The sequence below is a fragment of the Hippocampus guttulatus genome, chromosome 12, assembly GCF_054856545.1.
Source record: "Hippocampus guttulatus isolate MCC_2025c chromosome 12, RoL_Hgut_1.0, whole genome shotgun sequence".
NCBI lineage: Eukaryota > Metazoa > Chordata > Actinopteri > Syngnathiformes > Syngnathidae > Hippocampus > Hippocampus guttulatus.
The window spans coordinates 4,764,790-4,771,233 of record NC_141272.1 but is presented as its reverse complement, the minus strand read 5'-3'; positions in this window follow the sequence as shown (position 1 = coordinate 4,771,233).

Below are 6,444 nucleotides of genomic sequence, written 5' to 3'. Positions count from 1 at the left end.
GAATGTGTTGTGATTCTCCAACATGGATGTGCGCACACTTGCAGTCACAATGGAACACGCCACGCTTGTGCTCGCGATGCTCTCCCGTGCATGCCGCAACGGCTGTCTGCATTTCTGGTGTCAGACCAGTCTATTCTCCATGCCAGCAGCTTCATGACATACCGCCTAGCGTGCTTCTGTCTGCATGCACGTGTGTCCGTGTGTCCGGAGGCTCGGGGACTGCCAGCTGTACGAGCAACACGCCCAGGGAAAAGCATCGCCTCGCGGGATAGACGGAGAGGGGCCGCGACCCACCTCTTTCCACGCTAACGCTTCCACGTTAACACAAGCCCCGAGTGCATGTGTGTTTGTGTGCGTGAGACAAGAGATGGGCAGACAGCATTCAATGCAGCAGTGGTAGGGGGTTGGCAGAGGTGACTCGGAGGGCTTTCACATTTCATTAGGACAACCGTTGACATATGTAAATGCACACTTGCGCATTTGTTCCACCGTCTAGTCCACTCCTCATTTAGCAGCCCGTTCACTCACACGTTAATTCCCCGCGTGCTCACATGCAAACATGCGGAGAACTCCTCCCGTGAGAGTGTAACCTCTGTCTCAATCAGGAACACAACACATCCACATATTCACACCACTCCTCTCTCATGCAAGCATGTTAGCCTCTCATGGTGCAATTGGACAGGAACTCTATTCTCGCATGCACCTTGAACGCATCCTCCAGTCTAAGGGCCACGCATGCACACCAGCGAGAAAGTCATTTCAAGCCTTTGATGAACACATGCGTGGAAACCTTCGTGTTATTTTTTACGGTGGCCCCTCATTCCACTGTGCACACATCTGCTCTAGCTGGTGTTTGACACGCAAATCTCTAGTTGCATTTCATATGCGCTGGACTCTTTTGATGGATAAAAGTCAAACTAAAATCATGCTGCTTTTCAATGACACAACCCTGACACGACTCCATGTGGTTGTCTCGCTTGGGGAAAAAAAAGGTTCTTCTGTTTACTTTTCAGCTTGTGGCTGTTAGCTGCAGTAAGGAGAGAAATTGTATTCAAAAAGGAGAGTGAGGTCAGCAAGAAAAAAAAAGCCCAATGCAGCCAAGTGGTGCATGACTGGAGTGCAGTTCGGTGCTGCAACATCCAAAGTCAAAGGAATCTATCGGGGCAAGCTTGTTTATTTTTGTCATCATTATATGTCATCCAAATATGACAGTGTTGTGAAGATGACCCTTCAACACGACCAGCTGTGGTTTGCATCACAAATGGAACTCGGATGAGGTACCTGTTTCAACCTCGGGCAGCGGTGCCAAAAATAATTTTTGTCACGGGCCACATTATATTGATGGCTTCCCTTATGACTGAAACCATATACCGTATTTTCCGGATTATAAATCGCAATGGCGCTGAGAGTGTATATAGCCGAGAATTTTCATATCTAGCTACTCACAGTGTAAAAAACGAGTATGTTAGGTTCATTGAAGAAACTGTTTGTCCTTTGATTTTTTTGGGGTCGTTGTTGAGCATCTGATGTTCATCTCACATGGCGAGCTAGAATATCCACATTGAAGTACTTCACATAGCACAGAGGAATGCAGACTGCTTTTAAAGAATCACTCAAAAAGAATTTTGTTATCTCACACATGTTCCGCAACTGCACCATCTGAGGACGAAGAGCCTTCCCATGTGGTGTGCTGCGCACCACAGGCATGTTTGTAGATTCACCAGAAATTATAGCCAACAGCTGCACACAAACACACATGTGATTAGCATCCCTTAATCCGTTAACATGGAATAAAATGCAGAAAGTCTCAACGGATAAACCTCTGAACACTTTGGGAAGGCCTTTTTCCGTACCCGGGGAATGGACCGAAACGTTGTGGTTGGATTGGTGTAGAAAAACCTAAGAGTCTTGACCTCGACCCATCAAACATCTTTGAGATGAATGAGAACAGATGAACCGAGGTGGTAACTGACATCTGCATACGCCCAGGGTTCGAAAAGAACTTTTTGGAAACCAGCCAATGTGCCTGTTGACTCTCTAAATTGACAAGCCAATTAGAATTTCCACTAGCCTATATTTTCTTTTAAGTAACTTTAGGTCCGCCGTTTTTATCTACCTCCATCAAAATATATCTCTGTTCATTACAGGCGTTCGCGCAGCCAATGGGCATATTAAAGGTCATTACATAGCATTACGGCACAAGACATACAGACTTAAATCATGAGGTCCCGCATGATTTTGAAAGGTCACATTTTTCGTACCCAAAACTCCGGAGTATTTCAGTTTTGTCCGGAACAAACACATATGTTCCATGGCAGTCGATCAACCGCCAAACTAAATCTCCCCAAATTATGGGGATCACAAAGAAGTCTCTGAGGGCTACAGCTGAGATACATTCGGTCTGAAATAATTACATTCAGAACATTCTTGCAAAAATTCTCATGAGTGCCCTTGCAGTTGTATTATTGTTATTATTATTATTATTATTTATTTATTTTTAAATGCGGAGCCAGAGCAAAGAATTTCCTGGTAAATAAATTCCACGAATCTGGTCATTGCACAACACTGGTCAAAATCAGCTGCTCTTGTTTTTCACGGTGATGATGTAATGCATGAGGCAGCAAGTGAAAGATATCGCCACTGTAAGAGTGCACGCTGTTGCGTAATGAGGTTTGATAAGATAATCATGCAATTTTGACCGGCACTGTGAGAGAGGTAATCGTTTGTCAATCTGATTATAATTTTGCTTGGAGTTTGCAATGGTGTAAAAAGCACACGACTTCATACTTTGACTTCCTTTAATTGTGCTACTATTCTCATGAAGCTAAATACCACACCACCACAATAACTATGGAAATACAAATAAAGCATTATTATCTTTACAGAGACATTGAAAACGCAGAAATTCAGCAGTTGCGGATGTCATGTCTGGCTGTTTTTGTTTTCAGCACCAGCTGGAGTGAAGGGCTTTCTCTCCAGCAGGTGCACCTGTTCCGTGTTTACCAACCAAGCCTGCCATGTATTTAAGGACTGCCGAGCTGCCTCGTCTCTTGTCGGATTATTGACCTTGCTCACTGTAGTGCTTCAAGTGTTGTTTTCTGGACCTTCTAGATACTCTCCATAGTCACTCTTTTTATTCTTAGGTTCTAGTTTCCAAGTATTTTTATTTATTTATTTTTTCTTATTGCTTTTGATCTTTGGCTTTGCGTTATTGGCTTCTTTACATTTATTCTGGGTGTTCCCTAGTACCTTGCCTTTTGCGAGCGCTTTTGTTTATGCAGCGTTTCTCCTGGCTCCTTGTGACCAACGATTTCTGTTTGTCGGTTTGCTTTTCTGTAAATAACTATTTTTGTTATCGCACTTTGAGCCTGCATTTCTGGAATCCAAAAATAGGATTCGGTTCGGTCCAGAATCTGACAGTGCATGGTCTGTACCTGGAGACTTCCGTGAATTTAAAGGTAAAAGACGGAATGATGAACAAATACTCTCATTTGATTTCATTTACCGGTAGGTTTCATTTTCATACAAAATTCAATCCAGCCGTCCATTATCTGGAGCGCTGATACTGTTTTGGGGCCAAGGGCAAGCGGGAGCCTATCTTCGCTGAATTTGAACTGGCAGGGCACGGATGACACATTCAAACTCACATTTACAGTTGAGAGCCTTCGGTGAACCATCATGCATGCTTTTGGAATGTGGGCGGGAGTACCTGGAGAAAAGCCACACCAGCTTTGGGAAAACATGCAAAACTCCACACAGCAAGGTGGGAGCATGGATTAGAACCCCCAACCATACAACTATAAAACAGTTGTGCTGACCGCTACCTCACTGTTCTGCCTCATACATTTAGTCATTCATTTTCCGATCCGCTTATCCTCACAAGGGTCACGGGGTTGCTGGAGCCTATCCCAGTCGTCTGCGGGCAGTAGGCGGGGACGCCCTGAACCGGTTGCCAGCCAATCGCAGGGCACACAGAGACGAACAAACGTCCGCGCTCACACTTAGGGATAATTTTGAGCGTTCAATCAGCCTGCCATGCATGTTTTTGGAATGTGGGAGGAAACCGGAGTACCCGGAGAAAATCCACGCAGGCCCGGGGAGAACATGCAAATTCCACAAAGGGAGGCCGGAGTTGGAATTGAACCCGGTACCTCTGCACTGTGAAGTCGATGCGCTAACCACTGGACCACCGGGCCGCCCCTGCCTCATACAGGAAGTCTTTAATCCTACTTTATAGTCTAAACATGTATTGTCTGATGCAGTTTTGGAACAACACTAGCACAAGTCAAGCGTGTGTGTGTGTGTGTGTGTGTGTGTGTGTGTGTGTTTGGCAGGGATCCCTACTACTTTGTTTGTGCTGTGTCCAGCACATCCTGCGTCTTTGTTTATAGCCCTCTGCTGCTCTTTTCACACAGAATTGATAAGAAAGACACACATTTTGAATGCTTTTGGCAGCCAAGCGGCCACAAACACACACATACACAATTCTTCCAAATCCACCGCGGTGACCTTTCAGATGCCAAATGCTCCACTGCCAAACTGTCAACATCTTTTGCCGCCGCTTCGCTTCTGATGCAGACGGAGCCGGCAGCAGGTTCGGCCCACATTGTCTACTTTCACACAACGCGGTCTGTGCAGAGCATTTCCAAGCGTAGAAGTGCTGACACTAGAAGTATTGTTTTAATCACTGTTTGTCACAAAATCAGTTTACATAAAACTTTGTGTCAGGGTGGAAAGTGCCGAGTAAAAAATCGTTCACGTCTTGGTTGAAGATCCAAATGAAAGAGGGAAGAGTTTCCTTGGATCATGGCCTCCACTCTAAGGCTGAATTTATTCTGCAAGTCCAGGGTTCTATTCTGATTTAATGCCTACAACCGATTTTGTGACTGTCCAGTTCAGTACCGGTAATTAAAGTTTTTACACAAAGTACCACCTCAAAAAAAAAACTTGCTTCCCCAAGTACCAAAATAATGGCCAAAATTAAAATATAGCAGCGTAGTAGGCCCATGTGTTCATCAAAAAAGAGGAAGGTTTTATTTCTCAAAAGGTATGCCGATCATTATTGTCAGCCAATAAATTGTACTTTAATAGAAAAAGAACGTACAATGATTGCATTGAAATGTATTGCACAAGTTAAATCCAAAACTGTTCCTAAATAAACATTTGAAAACAAGCAGTTGAAATGATTAAAACCCTTTCAGGGACAGCAGTTACTACAGTGGACAGCTGATCATTTTATCAGGTTACAGGTTAACATTATTGGTGCATGAAAGGGTTAAATGAGAACGCGTTGACAGTCCATTTACTTTGGAGTCGAGTCGTGCAGTGACCAAGCAGATCTAAAAGAGAATGGAGCTAACCAGAATGGGACAGAGGTCTGCGTTCACACAAAGAAAAACAGAGCAGCCCGTTCTTATCTACTTGCTGTTTGAGCACACAGTGAAATCTGAGGTTTATCGGAGCAAAGGAATGACACCACGTGAGAGTTTGTTTTGGGACTGAGCTCCGCCTGGAGGGTCACCATAACTTTGCGGAAAGCTCAGCCTGTGTCATCGCAGTCCGGATAGTTATGTATCTCAGCGCCCGGGTCTGGCTGACCCAATAAATAATCTCTACACCTCCGCACGTACAGTATGAGTCACACCTCTGAAACACACACGGCTAAAAGAGAGAAGAAAAAAAAAACGGAATGGGCTTTTGCTTTCTTAAAAACGAATTGCCTCCAGAGTACAATTGTACTACATGTACAATAGCAATACAATATTCAAGGACTGATTCGGAAATGTTTTAAGATTATCAATATTGCATATTTGTGTGTGCGTGCGTGCTTGCATGTGTGCGTGCTTGCGTGTGTATGTGTGTGAAAGAGAGAGGGTGGAGCGGCAGACACAAGTTTATATTTGTTCTCTTTGGTCACACGTGTACAAGCGCATGTGTGTGCAGTGTGCTGGTACGCACGCACACAGCTTGAGGTTGAGGAAACGTTTTATGGCAAAAGTGGGCACAAAGTGTAAACACATGTCTCTTAAAGTACAAGTATTTCACTCCCTCTTCTCCCCTTCATCTCACAAAAAGAAGCCACACCAACACCTTCAACTCCGGCAGATCACGTACTCTTCCCCTGGAGCTGAAAGGGGTCATTAATCACAGGACACAAGGAGGTACACCACAAATGTGAATTTGCCACATGCAACCATTTAGGCTAAACTTGACTGCTATAAAGTTGAGGTGGAGTCGTAGGTTAAACTGGAGCCTATTCCTGCTAACTTTGGGTGAGAGGTTAAGGTACACTCACAAATAAAGGCAATTTTGAATCTTCGATTGAGATCAATTAATCCTTCAGAATGGAGATTCAGAATTAGAAATACTTTAGAAATAAGCTAACGTGCATGTCTTTGGACTGCAGAAGGAAGCCAAAATAGACACAAGCACAGGCAGAAGGTA